We start from the raw sequence: 15,132 nt of genomic DNA, 5'->3' as shown, positions 1-15,132 counted from the left end.
CTATCTGATCAGCTTAGGAAACTGTGGATTCCTTCCACAGCAGGCAGAGCCCAGCCTGGCTATCCTGTGATGGCTGCTCATGAGCACAAAGGGGCTGACCATGGGAAAACAGGCAGTGATCAGTGCCGAGGTGTTCAACAGCCACCAACTGGGATTAGGAAAAAGACGTGTAAAGATGGAGGATAGCGAGTAAAATAACACAAGGTGCTCACCAGGACCAGGATGCTTTGGGTAACTCTGGACTCAGGGGAGGATCTGGGGGAGAGGTTGGTCCCATGAATGTGCTGGGCCTGCTGCTTGAGCCTGTGCAGGATAAAAACCATGGAGCCACTGGCCAAGGCCATGAGCCCCAAACACAAAACATCAAGGGATGATAACAAGACAATATGTAATGACTGTAGAATTCTGCTCCTACCTCTTCCAGAACAATACTTATAATCATTTGTCTTTGTGCTATTTATGCTGTTCCACTTGCCAGTCACATGTAGAGGAACAGTAATATTTACCAGCGTGTTCAGAATCCAGCACAGGACCAGGATGTTGAAGGACCTGATGTATCTGGGAGCATGTAGTTTAAGCTGTGCCCACCTGAATTCGCTGGGGCTGATGGTGATGACCTGGAAGACACTCAGGAGGCAGGCATTGCCAACGCACACAGCCCTGCCCACTCTGTGAACATAAAACACAAGTTTGCATCCAATATCACTGAGGGAATCTTTCGACCCAAAAGCAGCCATTGTTTGTGGGATTCCTTTAGAGAGTATAACCTAGGAGTTGGCTACGGTCAGATGCTTGAGAATCAGATCTGTGGACCATAACATACCTCTGGTGAAACAAAGGAAACTATAGTGGTAAAGAAGAAAGAAATTCCCCAGGAATCCAACTATGATCTGAGATAAGAAGATCATGCCTATTGAAAAATCCCTGGAGGCCATTTGTCATTTTTCAGTGTCTGATAATTACATTCAAAGTGAGAGAACCCTGCGTGGAAACATAAACTCTGTTTCACTTTGCAAATAAAATCCACTATTGTCCACTTACCGTTGTTTCCAACTTAGACATTTTCTTTTTTTTTTTTTTGAGATGGAGTCTCGCTCTGGCCCAGTCTGGAGTGCAGTGGCGCATCTCGGCTCACTGCAAGCTCCGCCTCCCGGGTTCACGCCATTCTCCTGCCTCAGCCTCCCGAGTAGCTGGGACTACAGGCGCCCGCCACCACGCCCAGCTAATGTTTTTGTATTTTTAGTAGAGACGGGGTTTCACCATGTTAGCCAGGATGGTCTCGATCTCCTGACCTCGTGATCCACCCGCCTCAGCCTCCCAAAGTGCTGGGATTACAGGCGTGAGCCACCTTGCCTGGCTATTTGTGGGATATTTTGTTTTCTGTTGTGTTTTCTCTTTTTTTGAGATAGAGTCCACTCTGTCACCCAGGGTGGAGTGCAGTGGCGCAATCTTGGCTCACTGCAACCTCTACCTCCCAGTTTCAAGCGATTCTCTGGCCTCAGCCTTCCAAGCACCTGGGATTACAGGGGCACACCACCATGCCCAGCTAATTTTTGTATTTTTAGTAGAGACGGGGTTTCACCATGTTGGTCAGGCTAGTCTCGAACTCCTGACCTTGCGATCTGACAGCCTCGGCCTCCCAAAGTGCTGGGATTACAGACGTGAGCCACCACGCTCAGCCTTGTTTTGTTTTTGAGACAGAGTCTTGCTCTGTTGCCCAGGCTGGAGTTGCAGTAGTGTGATCTCGGCTCACTGCAACCTCCGCCATCTGGGTTCAAGCAATTCTCTTGCCTCAACCTCCCAAGTAGCTGGAAATACAGGCACCTACCACCACACCCAGCTAATTTTTTGTATTTTCAGCAGAGATAGGGTTTCACCATGTTGGCCAGGCTGGTCTCAAACTCCTGACCTCAGGTGATTCACCTGCCTCAGCCTCCCAAAGTGCTGGGATTACAGGCCTGAGCCACCACACCCAGCCTATTTGTGGGGTATTTTGAAGCCAATTTTATAATGGCCAACCTTATGCCTTGAGGGATAAAAGATGAAGGGCCAATGTGGATGAGGAATTTTAATGGTAGCTTTGTTGCTCCATAATCAGCCAGAGACAGAACATTGGTTCACTCCTCTTAACCTACAGCATAGGGTGAAGAGAATATTGCCAGGAGGCCTTCACGCTTGTTGATGGGCATCATTTCTTAGGTCTCTTTTTCTATGGTTTGGAGTAAATATAAATGAGGCAATGATTAGACATTTGTCCCTCATAGTGGGCTCTGTAGCAGCTTCTACTGTGAAGGCTTTGGTTGTACAGCAGTCTTCTTCAAGTTCCCTTGCTATAGTTGTGCTAGATAATAGAATAACTCTAGGTGACCTAATGGCTGAACACGGAAGAATCTGCACATGGTTGAATACATAGGTATTAGAGAGATTTAGTTGTAGGGAATTAACGAACAGCCTGCTGGGTTAAAACAAGTACTCTATCTAGCTCACTCCTTGATCTATTTTATTTTAATTGGTTTGGTTTGGACCCTGGCTAAGGAGCATACTCCAAACTCTTGGTATTATCCTCCGGATACTCACAACAGTAATCTCCCAAGTATTCTGTATTCTCTCAAAAGTATTAAATGTTTGTTTGCAGTCATCTATGGAATGGCAAATGATCTCTTTGACTGGAATGACAAAAACTCAAAGAAATGTATGATCATTGTTTGAAATGCTTGTTCCCTGGTGGTATAAAGAAATAGCACTTGAACATAAATTTAATTTACTCAGCAAGGCCATTTTTACTTCCTGCAGAAAGGGTACACTTGCCAGCAGTTTTGCCAAGAGAGTACACTGAACAAAGGACACAGGGTTATTTATAACCTGACGTGTCCACCCTACTGCTGTGCCTGGTTTCCATTGGCTGGAATGGGGCCTTACATTCTGTATTTGTCCCAATTGGCTAGCAATTTAGAACTTTTTAAAAGAGGCAAAGGCAGAGGAGAACAAAGGAAGGAGGAAGTAACTTGTGGAATACTAAGAAAGGTAAAAACACCTTCAAATAAGGAAGAGGAACAGGCTATGACTTAATGCTTGCTTGAACCAGTATAAGCATGCCAGGGCAAATATTTAGGCAAATTGTGGGAGCTAAGAACATAAAGTACATTGATTTCTTTATCATGGCTAGCAGATATTTAAGAATTGTTAGCACAGGTCTTTGAATAAATTTTGCTTCTAAGAGAAGTTACTATTTATTCCTAATTAAATGGGGAGGAAAATCTTTGAAGAGGAACCTCTACTTTACTTTTTACAATCATGAAAACAACACAATCTATGAATGTATTTGCTGAGACCAGAAGCCCAACATGATAGTGACTCAGAGTAGCACTAAAGCCCTAAGTTTTGGTCACACACAAAATTGAGAGTTTGACCAAAAGAGGAGATTGTTAAATTAAGTTTAGCCTAAAGCTGTCTTCTTATATATTTTAAGTTTGGCCTAAAAGGTTCTCTCTACCTAGTTAACTGTAACTTACCTGGATGTATAGATAGACTATGGCCTGCTCTTGTACCAATCATTGAGCTTTGGCCAAAGATGGCCAATTGTTCACGTCATGTTCAAATAAGATAAATGCCAAGCTATACCCAATGCAGATGTTTCTGCAGCTCACTTCTGTACTTTTTTCTGTATGTCACTTTCTTGATTCTGTCCATAAATCCTCTCCGACCACACAGCAGCATGGAGTCTCTCTGAACCTATTCTGGTTAAGGGAGCTGCCTGGTTTGCAAGTCATTCTTTGCTCAATTAAATCCTGTTCAACTTAATTTGCCTAAAGTTTTTTTTAAAAAACATGACCACAATGAACATGAGCTTGGAATACCTTAGGTGGGAGGAACATGGTAGGTGACATTGTTGGGAGGATGAGGTGAGGCCAGAATGGGGTTTGAGGGCCAGAGAGGGACCCGTCTGTGAGGCTGATGAGGTCGCTATTGGTAACTGTGCCTGTTATATGGGGACAGGGTTATTACCCCTACCAAACATAAGAGAAGAGGAAAAGCAGGAGGTATTTCCCTCACATTTTTTACATTTCCGCAAGAGCCAATAGCCAAGTACATGGCTTCTATCCTTCATTCTCACAGTGTCCAGAATAACCAGCAATGTCCAGTGAAGAAGGGGCTCAAGTGGACACAGCAGTCTTCTAAATACTGACCAAAACAAATTAGGTTTAAAAATCATCTACATATTTCTCCATCACAAAATTTTTATCAAGTTAATTTTTAAAATTGCATTTGATTTAAAAAAACTTTTTAAATATATAAACATTACTTTCAAAATTCTGGTTGGTTAAATGCCAAGACCAGCTCAGTCGGGGAAGACCCTAACCCAGTGGGGTTAGAGGAATTAAAGACACACACACAGAAATATAGCATGTGGAGTGGGAAATCAGGGGACTCACAGCCTTCAGAGCTGAGAGCCCTGAACAGAGATTTACCCACATATTTATTGACAGCAAGCCAGTGATAAGCATTGTTTCTATAGATTATAGATTAACTAAAAGTATTCCTTATGGGAAACAAAGGGATGGGCTGAAACAAAGGGATAGGCTCTGGCTAGTTATCTGCAGCAGGAACATGTCCTTAAGGCACAGATCACCCCTGCCATTGTTTGTGGTTTAGGAATGCCTTTAAGAGGTTTTCCACCCTGGGTGGGCCAGGTGTTCCTTGCCCTCATTCCGGTGAACCCACAGCCTTCAGCATGGGTGTCATGGCCATCGCAAACAAATCACAGTGCTGCAGATTTTGTTTATGGCCGCTTCTGGGGCCAGTTTATGGCCAGATTTGGGGGATATCCCCAGCATGTCCCCCTTCTTGTTTTTGCAGGGCAATGAAAGCAAAGGTGGCTTTATCACGGTGAGCTACTTCTCACAGGAGTCAGGATCCACATCTGCAGACTACACAAAAACAAACAACACAGATTAAAAGCACAATCACCATTGAAATCACAAAGCCTCCAAGTGTCTTTATCTATTTTAATGGGTTAATAGCTGCTAATCCGTCTGCAGCTCCTTCAAGCACTCCAGTTCCTGGCATTAAGGTCAGGTGTGCCTGGGATGCTTTAAATATTTGTTCTTTTAATTTTGCAATATCCAAAGACAAATTTGTAGAGTGTCCTTCTAGATCCTTTTTTATTCTTTCCCAAATTTTGATCTTACTAAGAACTATTAATAGTTTCCACAAATCCTTATGTTTAGCTCCTATAGCGGGCCATATCATTTGAGGTTGAGGTGCCACTATACCGCCATGTTTCAATATAATAGGAACTCTTGCTGTACTTCTTACCATTTCTACCATCTGACCATTTTGTTTAGACCAGTTGAACATAGTGTGGCCATGGCACACTATGCTCCAACACTATGCTCCAATCCAGTGATCATAACATTGGAGTACTATTTCTAGAGTGGGGGCAACACAAAGTATATCATCCATATAATGAATAATGTAATGCTGTGAAAATTTTTTACAAGTAGGTTCAGTTGCTTGCCCTATATAAGTCTGGCAAATTGTTGGACTGTTTAACATGCCTTGTGGCAACACTTTCTAGTGAAGATGCTTAGCAGGCTGCAGGTTGTTTACTGCAGGAATCGTAAATGCAAACCATTCACAGTCTTGCTCAGCTAAAGGAATAGTAAAGAAACAGCCTTCTAAATCTATGACTATTAAAAGCCAATTTTTTGGAACCATAGCAGAAGAAGGCAATCCTGGCTGTAATGCTCTCATAGGTTGTATAGCTGAATTAATGGCTCTTAAATCAATTAACATTCTCCATTTACCTGATTTTTTCTTAATTACAAAAACTGGAGAATTCCAAGGGGAAAATGTTGGAGCTATGTGTCCTTTTCCTAATTGTTCAGTAACTAAGTCCTCTAAAGCCTCCAGTTTCTCTTAGCAGCCGTTGTTCTATCCAAATTGGCTTATATGTTAACCATTTTAAGGGTATAGGTTCTGGAGTCTTAACAATGGCCACCATCAAAAATGATATCCTAAACCTTGGTGGGAACTTTGTCTTTCTGCTTGAAGCAGTTCCTTCAAATCTTGCAAATTTTTTACTAGTCCCATACCAGGGACATACCCCATTTCATGCCTCATATGTTGACTTTGAGGGCTGTATAATTGCTCTGGAATTAGAACTTGTGCTCCCCATTGTTGTAATAAATCTCTCCCTCATAAATTTATAGGTACAGAAGTTATAATTGGTTGAATAGTCCCAGGTAGTCCATCAGGCCCCTCACAGTGCAAAATATAACTACTTTGATATACTTCAGGGGCTTTACCAAATCCAACTATGTTAAATTTAGCAAGTGGAATTGGCCACATTGATGGCCAGTGCTGCAGAGAAATGATTGAAATGTCCACTCCTGTATCTATCAAACCTTTAAATTTCTTTCCCTGGATAGTTATTTCATAGGTAGGATGTTTATCAGTAATTTGATCCATCTAATAAGCTGCTTTGACTTGTTTATTTGTGCTTCCAAATCCTCCTGCTCATTTAATTTCACTTTTCCCTATTTCTACATATGGCACAATCAGGAGTTGTGCTATACACTCTCCTGGCTCTGCTTTCCAGGGAACAGAAGTAGATATAACAATTTGAATTTCCTCATTGTAATCTGAATCAATGACTCCTGTTTGTACTTGCACTCCTTTAAAATTTAAACTAGACCTGCCTAGAAGTAATCTTATCGTCCCTGCTGGCAAGGGTCCACAGACCCCTGTTGTAACTTTTTTTCGGGTTCCCCAGGCAGAAGGCTCACAGCTTGTGTGCAGCATAAATCTACTGCAGCACTCCCGGCTGTGGCAGGTGACAGACATTGTACAGGGGTTAGGGAATGGCCTGAGCTGGAAATGTCCCAGTTTGGAACAGGGCCCAGGACCGGCCCCTCATGCCTTTTTCCGAATTTAAAAGGAAAAGACTCAAATGTAGCTGTAATATCTCCCTGTTGATCTGGGGGGTGTATTCTAACAGGGAAACTGCCAAGCCTCTGTATCACCCTCTTGTCTAGTTTTCTGAATTCCTGCCTGAATAGAACTGAGAGCAGTCGCTCAAGGTGCTGCTCAAACAGTCACTGGGGCAACTACTTTTTGCCCAGTGTCCGCCCGAAAAGAAAGATCTGGGGGGTCAGGCCACTCTTTTTCTTCAAAATAATGAGGGGGTGCAGAAGGGCAGGGATGAACCTCTCCCTCCTTTGCTGCTTTAGCTTTAGCTGGTAAACAAACCTGCTCTGTCATCTCTTCTGTTACTTCGTTATACTTTCCTTCCTCCTCATCATGAGTGTTCCAAGGTGGAACAAACCAAAGTCCACACTTGTCCCATTGTTACTCTGATGCTTCCAAGCTCCCCTTCTTACTCACCATGGGGATTGCTTAAGAGTACTTGGGTGTCCTCCAACTTAGTTCCACGTTCTCCAACCCTCACTCCGGTGATCCTTCGACCTGGGTTCGAGTCCCCACATTGGGTGCCACTTGCCAATACCAGCTTGGTCAGGGAGACCCTAACCCAGACACACACCCAGAAATATAGCATGTGGAGTGGGAAATCAGAGGTCTCACTCCTTCAGAGCTGAGAGCCCTGAACAGAGAGTTACCCAAATATTTATTGACAGCAAGCCAGTGATAAGCATTGTTTCTATAGATTATAGATTAACTAAAAGTATTCCATACGGGAAATAAAGGGATGGGCCGAAACAAAGGGATGGCCTCTGGCTAGTTATCTGCAGCAGGAACATGTCCTTAAGGCACAGATCGCTCATGCCATTGTTTGTGGTTTAGGAATGCTTTTAAGCAGTTTTCCACCCTGGGTGGACCAGGTGTTCCTTGCCCTCATTCCGGTAAACCCACAACCTTCAGCATGGGTGTCATGGCCATCACGAACATGTCACAGTGCTGCAGAAATTTTGTTTATGGTCAGTTTTGGGGCCAGTTTATGGCCAGATTTGGGGGCCTATCCTCAGCAGTTAAACAATTATGTAAAGTTCACAAAGTATAGAGGAAGTTCCAAGAAAGTGCCAGAGCCGAAGCTACTCCTAGAGTATGCTTTGGGGCTGCTGTCTCATCCTCAGGGTGTCCCCAAATCCTCCAGCCTGGACGCTGCCTCCAGGGTCCACCCTTGTGGGAGTTCCTACTGAGACCTCCCTCACCAGAGCCCAGAAAGAGCCAAGCCAAGCTCAGCCGGCAGTGGCTGCTCACCCCGGATGATCTGCCTGCTCTGCCATCAGTTACACCACTGCTGCCTACTCTCAACCAACTCCACCCTACAAAGAGACATGGGCGGCACATGCCTGATCATGCCTTTGGTAACAACCCCCCTGCATCTCACCTGTCTCCAGGTCCCCACATCCCTTGAAGCTTGGTTTCCTTGATCAGGATTAGGGGTTTTCAGTATGGCAGGGACTCCTGATAGTCACAGAATGGCATCTATGAGGCCAAACCATGTCTGAATTAACACTCCATATACCTACGTACTGGCCATGTGGTTTGGCAACTTTGTGAGCCTCAGTTTCCAAGTGAGTAATATCCCTGTAATTAAAAGTTCTCACAACTTAAAGTTCTTGTTAACTGTCCATGTCAAGATTACAGGCTAAATTATGGTTCTATTCAGCTGACCATGAGATGAGGAGATCATCCTTGACTATCCTGGTAGGTGCAGCAAAATCACAAGGGTCCTTAGAAGTGAAAGGATGCAGGAGAGAGTTGGCCTGATGTGATGTGAGAAAGACTGGACCTGGTGGTCATTGCTGGCTTTCGAGCTGGAAAGGGACCAGGAGTGAAAGAATGTGGGTTCTTCTATAGACTAGAAGAGGAAAGAAAAAGAACTCTTTTCCAGAGACTCCAAGGGGAACACAGCCTAGAGGACAACTTAATTTTAGCCTAGTGAGTCTCATTTCAGATTTCTGATCTCTAAGTCCATAAGATCATAAATTTGTTTGTTTATTTATTTATTTTGAGACAAGGTCTTGCTCTATCGCCCAGGCTGGAGTGCAGTGGTGTGATCTCGGCTAACTGCAACCTCCGCCTCCCAAGTTCAAGCGACTTTCCCACCTCCGCCTCCCGAGTAGGTGGGACTACAGGCGCCCACCACCACACCTGACTAATTTTTGTATTTTTAGTACAGATGGGGTTTCACCATGTTGGCCAGGCTGGTCTTGAACTCCTGGCCTCAGGTGATCTGCCTGCCACGGCCCCCCAAAGTGCTGGGATTACAGGCGTGAGCCATCCGCCCAGACCATAAGATAATAAATTGATGATGTTTTAAGCCGCCAAGTTTGTGGTCATTTGTAATGACAGTGATGGGAAACCACCTCACAGATATGGAAAGATGTTCACCTTCACTTACCATGAAAGCCATGGAAAAAAATAGATCATCTTTTTTTTCTTTTTTGCCTACTAGGTTAGCATTAATTAAAGAATTTTTAAAACGAATTTAAAAAAAAAACTTAATATCCTTGAGCCAGTCAGTGGAAAAAAATGATACCATGGTTCCTTACTGGAGAAAGAAAAAAAAATTAGCTCAAACACTTAAGGTGGTAATTTGGAAATACACATAACTATTTTACATGGACTTGTCCTCTGACTCAATATGCTAATGGCTAGAAATGTACAGTCTTCTATTTCCCAAAGTCTGCCAAACAACATGTACAGAATTTCTTTAAAGCAGCTTTATTGAGGTAAAATGGAATACCAATAACCGCATATATTCAACGTGCAAAATGTGATGAAGTTGAATACCTCCTGAAGCCATCACCAGAATCAACAGCGTGACCTTCCCATGACCCCCAGCGGTGTCCTCAGGCTCTGGAATCGGAATCTCCTTAATTTGCATCGGGCGGTTGGGGGTGTGCGGCCCTCCCGGGAAGCTCAGCCCCGGGCACCCAGGAAGGGAGGGCAGCGCGCCGCGATCCCCGCTGGGCGGCAATGGAGGAGCGGGGGTCTGGGCGGGTCCGAGCCAGCGCGGCCCCGGGGCGCGTCCCAGTTAGTGCAGCGCCGGTGCGGCCGGTGGCTGCGGGCCGGACGTGTCTGTCGCCAGTTCCTCCTGCGGGAACTTGGGGGCGGCTGGGCAAGGGGTGGCTCCACGGGCGGCTGGTCCCAGGTGAGCTGCGGCCGGAGCTCCTGGGGCACCCGGGGCTGTCCGGGGACCGGGCCTGGGCCGTGGGGACCTCATGACCTCCGCGGGGAAACGCCGGGGGCGCGGCCTGGGCCCGGCTGCTCCTGGGCTCTGGCCAGGGAGTCGCGGAGTGGGAACTGAGAGGCGCCGGCCCTGGTGACAGCGTCCTGGCTGCAGGACTTTGGGGCGATGGGCTCTGGGGGCGCCCTGGGGCGCGGCCCGGGGCATGCCGGAGTTCCCACAGATCAGTTAAAGGGCGGCCGGGAGGCATCGAGGTCGGTGAATTGTACAGTAGACTTAAATTGTCACCTAACGTCACGTCTTCGCTCCTTTGCTCTCAAATGGATACCCCCCCCCACACACACACACACCCTTGTTTTTCTTATACAGGAGTGTGCTTCTGAGGTGGAAGTGTTTGCAGCTTTGCTTTGGCAAACCTTTTGAACCTGACCTTCCTAGTGGGATTGGACTCACATTTAGGAACAGAAAACGAGGCCTAGGAGGCCGCGCTTCCGTCCAGGAGCGGCCCCGCAGCCCCCACCTTGCCTTGGGTGGGCAGCCTTTGCACAGCCTTGGGAGCCTGGAAAGGCCACAGCCAGAGGACAGGACCGCAGCCCAGGAACGCGCTCCTCCTGCTCTCAAATCCTGGGACTTCGCCTACCCATTGCAATCTTGACATCGTTGTATTTTACCAACTAGATTTTTGAAACTTGTTTTTGGACTTCAAAGGGTTTTTTTAATCAAACCAAAAATTTTTAAATAGATTTGATAAAAATCTTGTGATGGAAAATGACGTGATAATTCTCAACCCTAATGGACTTCTGGCTGTGTTTAGAAGAGGATGTGGGCACCTGAGTCCTTCCTGGCCAGGCTCACTAACTGCTCAGGACCGCGGGCAACAAGGGAAGGAAGCCGTACACTTGGCTCGCGGCTCCCTTTAGAAAAATGACATTGAGAAGCAAAGTCCTCCTCCTTGTAGATTTTGAGGCTCAGATATTATTACTATTATTATTATTATTATTATTATTGATATGGAGCCTCTCTCTGGGCTCACTGCAGCCTCTGCCTCCTGTGCTCAAGCAATACTTTTGCCTCAGCCTCCTGAGTAACTGGGATTATAGGCACAAGCCACCACGCCCAGCTAATTTTTGTATTTTTAGTAGAGATAGGGTTTCACCATGTTGATCAGGCTGGTCTCGAATTCCTGACCTCAAATGATCCACATGCCTCCGCTTCCCAAAGTGCTGGGATTACAGGTGTGAGCTACCATGCCTGGCAAGGCTCAGATTTTAATAACAGAATTTCCATGGCTGGATGATATCACACAGGACTTACTTTTAAACTTTGTTGGAAAAAAATTAATATGGGTCCTATAAGTAAAACAGAGCCCTAGAGGAGCAGGTCCACACTCTTGGTGTTTGGGCTCTGGAGTATGACGGTTCCTACCAATGATAGCTACACAGACATTTGAAGGTTTTGCCTTCTTTTAGGTAAACTCAAGGAAGATGATCTGTAAACGATCAGTGTCACATTTCTACTTCTTTAGTGGAACTTAGGCAGATAGCGGTGGGAGCTCCAGGAGAGAATTCCACGTGATTATTTATACTCCTCTTGTCTAAATCACCCCACTACCTTCTGGAGGCACCACAACAGCCTCTCTACTGGTTCCCTGATGCTACCTGCATCTACAATCTGTTTCCTTACTGTAGCCAGAGCGGTTTTTTTAACATGATATTTCGTTGTTTAGAACTGTTCCGCAGTTTTTGTTGATGAATAAATTCCAACATATCCTGGCGTTAGAATAGCTTAACACTTGGGAGTGGGGAGTGGGGGGCTCAGAAATCAGAGCATCTGAGCAGATCCCACGTTCACTGAGCTGTGTGAGAAGTCACGTTACTTCTCATTGTTTGCCTCTTCAGTTTGTCTAACTAAAAAAAAAAAAAAGAAAAAGAAAAAGAAAAAAAAAACAGGAAAACCACGAATTTCCCAATCCATTTCTTTCTTTTTTCTTTTCTTTTCTTTTTTTTTTTGTTTTGTTTTGTTTTGTTTTAAGATGCCCAAGCTGAAGTGCAGTGACGCTTGGTCACCCAGGCTGGAGTGTAGTGGTGCAATCTCAGCTCACTGCTCCAACCTCCGCCTCAGGGGTTCCAGTGATTCTCCTGCCTCAGTCTCCTGAGTAGCTGGGATTTAAAACACCCACCAATACACCCAGCTAATTTTTGTATTTTTAGTGGACACGGGGTTTCACCATGTTGGCCAGGCTGGTCTTGAACTCCTGACCTCAGGTGATCCCCCGCCTCGTTCTCTCAAAGTGCTGGGATAACAGGCGGAGCAACCACGCCCAGCTATTGATACATTTCTTAATACAAGCTCCTCGTTCTGCTATTTTGATATATTAAATATCCAGCAATAAATTTCTAGGTTCATAAATCTACAAAAATAAAATTAAACCTATTGCTGAAGACAAATTTTGTATTGCAGTTTTGTGAGCTTTGATTCCTTCTCCACTTGCAGGTAAATGCTATTTAGCAGCACGAAGACATTTCGCTTCTGTAAAAGGTATTAGAAACAATATAGCAGTAACAGAATTTATAACTACAAAACTATGCGTTCTTAAGACTGAAAATGCAAGCACATCTCTCCCAAAACATTTGTAATGAATAATGTGTCAACAAAAAATATACAGTCATTATAGTCAACTCAATTTATACACTAAAGTCTTTTTTTGTTTGTTTTTGGGGGTTTTTCTGAGACGGAGTTTTGCTCTTGTTGCCCAACCTGGAGTGCAAAGACACAATCTCAGCTCACTGCAACCTCCACCTCCTGGGTTGAAGCAATTCTCCTGCCTCAGCCTCCCAAGTGGCTGGGATTACAGGTGCCTGCCACCAAGCCTGGCTAATTTTTGTTTTTTGTTTTTTTTTAATAGAGACAGGGTTTCACCATGTTAGCCAGGCTGGTCTTGAACTCCTGACCTCAGATGATCCACCTGCCTCGGCCTCCCGAAGTGCTGGGATTACAGGCATGAGCCACCATGCCCAGCCTAATTTATACACTAAAGTCTTTTATATTTTAATTTTGGCCACTAACTCCATTATGTGACACTCCTGTTTGTTTTGTTTTGTTTATGGTATCAGCAAAAACTCTTAAGTTGTAAGAGGGAAGAAAGTGTCAAAAAAAATTCATGAAAAATATAATTAATTCTCATGAGTGCACAAACTCTGGAGGCTACAATAGAAGTTTTATATGGAAAATCCAATCAATACAGTAATTTTCAAGGTTGGGAGAGGGGATGCTCATGGACAAATGGGCCTCTGACATCTACAGAATTTTTAATTTGGTTCATCTACCTTCAGAAAACCTTTCACAAAAACATGACATTTGCTATAGAAAGATCAAGTAGTTTATTCCCTCACACATACAAAAATAGGAAACTGAGGCTTACAGAAGCTAGATTACTTACCTTGAAAATATATATATATACATATATATATATATTTTTTTGAGCTGGAGTCTCGCTCCATTTCCCAGGCTGGAGTGCAGTGGCAGGATCACGGCTCACCGCAACCTCCGCCTCCTGGGTTCAAGCAATTCTCCTGCCTCAGCCTGCAGAGTAGCTGGGACTACAGGTGCGTGCCACCACATCCAGCTAATTTTTTTGTATTTTTACTAGAGACGGGGTTTTACTATGTTGGCCAGGATGGTCTCGATCTCCTGAACTGGTGATCCACCCGCCTCGGCCTCCCAAAGTGCTGAGATTACAGGTGTGAGCCACTGCGCCCAGCCAATTTTTGTATTTTTTGTAGAGACAGGGTTTCCCTGTGTTGCCCAGGCTGGTGTCTTAGAACTCCTGGACTCTTTAGCCCAGCATGGTGGTACGCACCTGCAGTCCCAGCTACTTGGGAGGCTGAGGCAGGAAAATCACTTGAGCCTGGGAGGCGGAGGCTGCAGTGAGCTGAGATTGCACCACTGCACTCCAGCCTGGGCAACAGAGCAAGACTCCATCTAAAAAAAAAAAAAATCCTGGGTTCAAGTGATCCTCCCACCTCAGCCTCCCATGTCACTGGGACCACAGGCACGCACCACCACACCTGGCTAATTTTTGTATTTTTTGTAGAGACAGGGTTTCTCTATGTTGCCCAGGCTGGTCTCTTAGGACTCTTGGACTCAAGTGATCCTCCCAACTTGGCCTCCCAGTGTACTGTAATTACAGGCATGAGCTACTGCATTATTAATATATAAATGCATCAAACAAATGTATCGGGGATTCCAGTGGATTCTAAGTGGACTTGGACATGTTGGGATGTGCCTGGAACACTAGTGGGCATGGACCGCCCATCTGCATTTGCAGGAGAACTGAAAAATATCCAGAAGGCAAAACCCTTTAGGAGCTACAAGAAGCAGGCCCTAGAGGAGAGTAAGGCAAGCGAGGCATGCAGGGCACAACATTTAAGGAGGCCTCACTCTCAGGAGCTGACCCTGCACTTTCACGAGCCTGCGAGAGAGGGCTTCCTTAAATTTCCCACTGATTCCTCTTTTGTCTCACCAAGTCACAGCCCTGGTAAGAAGCCAGAAGTGGCTGGGCTTGGTGGCTTATGCCTGTAATCCCAACACTTTGGGAGGCTGAGGCAGGCGGATCACCTGAAGTCAGGAGTTTGAGACCAGCCTGGCCAACATGGTGAAACTCTTGTCTCTACTAAAAATACCAAAATTAGACAGGCATGGTGGTGGGTGCCTGTAATCCCAGCTACTTGGGATGCTGAGGCAGGAGAATCGCTTGAACCTGGGAGGCGGAGGCTGCAGTGAGCCGAGGTCGCACCACTGCACTCCAGCCTAGATGACAGAGCAAGACTCCGTCTCAAAAAAAAAAAAAAAAAAAAAGAAGCCAGATGTGTCCAGCTTGTTCCAGTGGTCAGAATTGGGCACAGAGTTTTATCATAAGAACATGTTGCAGCTACTAATAGGAGTAAAAAGAAAGAATTTACTACAATGATGTAGCA

General features: G+C 45.1%; 1 pseudogene; it reads right to left on the bottom strand.

The window, feature by feature from the left end:
* On the bottom strand, positions 1-1,542 carry LOC100974698 (vomeronasal type-1 receptor 3-like; annotated as a pseudogene).
* Between the last annotated feature and the right edge of the window lie 13,590 nt (positions 1,543-15,132).

This window comes from Pan paniscus, chromosome 18 (genome assembly GCF_029289425.2).
Source record: "Pan paniscus chromosome 18, NHGRI_mPanPan1-v2.0_pri, whole genome shotgun sequence".
In the NCBI taxonomy this organism is placed as follows: Eukaryota; Metazoa; Chordata; class Mammalia; order Primates; family Hominidae; genus Pan; species Pan paniscus.
This window is presented reverse-complemented; position numbering and strand designations above follow the sequence as displayed.